Genomic DNA, 2,500 nt, shown 5'->3' on the forward strand with positions numbered 1-2,500 from the left:
CAAATTGGGAAAGGATGAGAGAAATTATGGATACAAATCCTCTGGATAACGTTGTAGGAAGTGTAGACTTTAGGGCGCATGCATTAACTGCGTTGCTTCAGGAAGCACAACGAGCAGCGATACCAGTAAATAAAGGTAAGGGAGTACAGGAGATGCCGTGGACGCCAGAATTGGAAAACCTACGAAGAAGAATGAGGGCTGCTAGACGACACTACCAGCGGTCGCTAGGGTACTTGGAAAGGCAGAGACGGTTAACTGTCTATAGAGAAGTAAAAGAAAAATATAAGAACCGGTTGTTTGAGATTAAAAGAATTCATTGGGAAAGATATTTACAAACATATATGCAACTTAATATGTGGGGACAACCATATAGATTATTAACGGAGAAAGTGAAATCGCCTGTGGTTCTGTCAACCCTAAAAAAGAGTGATGGTAGTATGACATTAGGGTGGAGGGACTCAGCGGAATATCTGCTGAAGACACTCCTACCTGATGATTGCATAAATGAGGATACAGAAGAGCACAATGATTTGAGGACGGCTTTAAGTGAAGAATATCTTAATGACACTCCTGTTATCCCGTTTGCACAAGAAGAAGTTGTGAGAGCAGTATATAGATTGAAGAAGGGTAAATCACCTGGCCCTGATGGTGTACTTGCCGAGGTTTTACATATGATGGTGACTAAATTTGTACCATTCTTAACTACCCTATTAAATGATGCATTACTTTTAGGTAGGGTGCCGGAGATCTGGAAAGTTGCTCGAATAGTAATAATCAAGAAAGGGGAGGATAAAAGTTCGGTGGAACCCAAAAGTTATCGTCCTATATGTCTGATAAATACCTTGGCAAAAGTTCAAGAGCGTCTTCTATGTGACAGATTGCAGTCACACAGGGAGCTGTCAGGGTTGAGTCAGTGTCAATTCGGTTTCCGTAAAGGGAGATCCGTGGAGGACGCCATCAACAAAGCACTAAATATTGTGGATGAAACTCCTTGTAAGCTTGCCATTGCCATCATGGTAGACATTGCGGGAGCTTTTGATAATTTATGGTGGCCCGCAATGTTTGCTAGATTACGAGACCTTCAGACTCCGAGATGCCTTTACAATAGTCTATTGGATTATTGTAAGGGTCGTACTGTTGAATGGCCGGCAGGAAACCGCAAAGTAATTAAAAAGATCACAAAAGGCTGTCCACAAGGGTCAGTATGTGGACCTATATTTTGGGATGTGATGATAGAGCCTCTACTGCAACAACTTGAAGTGGCAGATGATGTAGATGGTGTAGTAGCATATGCAGACGATGTACTGGTGGTAGTGTCTGAAGATTCCAGATATAGACTTGAACAGAAAACATGTCGAGTTCTAAACAGATTGCAACAGTGGTGTACTACTAATAAATTAACAGTAGCAGCACATAAAACAACGTATCTGTTGTTGAAAGGGAAATTGTCTCTTACCAGAAATCCTGTAATTAAAATGAATGACACTTCAATCCAGCGCAGTACTGTTTCTAGATATTTAGGTGTTCAACTAGATGAAAGGAGAAATTTTCTCGAGCATGTCACTGTCGCAACTCAAAGAGCGCAAAACATCATGCACAAAATAGCACGAGTAGGAACAGCACAATACAAACTACCACTTCATATAGTGAGGGCATATCATAACGCGATTTTAGCATCTATTGTGGGATTCTCTGCAAGTGTATGGGCACACAAATTACAATATCGGCGTTATAGAATACTTTTGAGAAGGGTGCAAAGGAACGTTTTGTTAAGGTTAACTGGGGCATTTGGAACCATTTCCACAGAGGCATTATTAGTAATTCTTGGAATCTTCCCACTGGACATTATTGTGAAATACCAAGCAGCATGCTACTGGTTGCGGGTAGGTGACAGAGAGAGAGTGCACCAGATTACAGGAATAAGAGCGATGCACAAATTGCAATTGAAGCAATGGAAATTTGAAGAGTGGCAGACAGAGTGGGAGACGATGGAAACTGGCAGAAGGGTCTATCAGTTTTTCCCAAGTATACGGGATAGACATAAGATGATGTACATTAACCCTAGTAGGGGGATGATTCATTTCATTTCAGGCCACGGCCCATACCCCACATATCTACATAGAATTCAGAAACGACTGACACCTGTATGTGAATGTGGAAGTATTGGCACTCCAGAACACATAGTATTTGAATGCCCCATGTATGATGTGGATAGGGCACATATTACTCATACAATTAGAGCAGAGGATGTTGTTGCAGATATTGACCTATGGACTGTAATAGATAGGATAGCAAATAAAATATCAGGGATAGAGCTACAAACATACCAGCTACATCGAAGAACAAATAATGTAGGTACTGATAGACTACCTAGGGAAGTACAAGAAGAGACGTCATCAGAAGGAGATCATAGTGAAATGCCTGCACTGGAAGCGATAGAAGTTGTAAGCAATGATGTTGGTAGAATAAGAACAAGAAGAGGAGTAATAGATAACCAGAG

This window comes from Schistocerca serialis, unplaced genomic scaffold (assembly GCF_023864345.2).
Source record: "Schistocerca serialis cubense isolate TAMUIC-IGC-003099 unplaced genomic scaffold, iqSchSeri2.2 HiC_scaffold_1209, whole genome shotgun sequence".
In the NCBI taxonomy this organism is placed as follows: Eukaryota; Metazoa; Arthropoda; class Insecta; order Orthoptera; family Acrididae; genus Schistocerca; species Schistocerca serialis.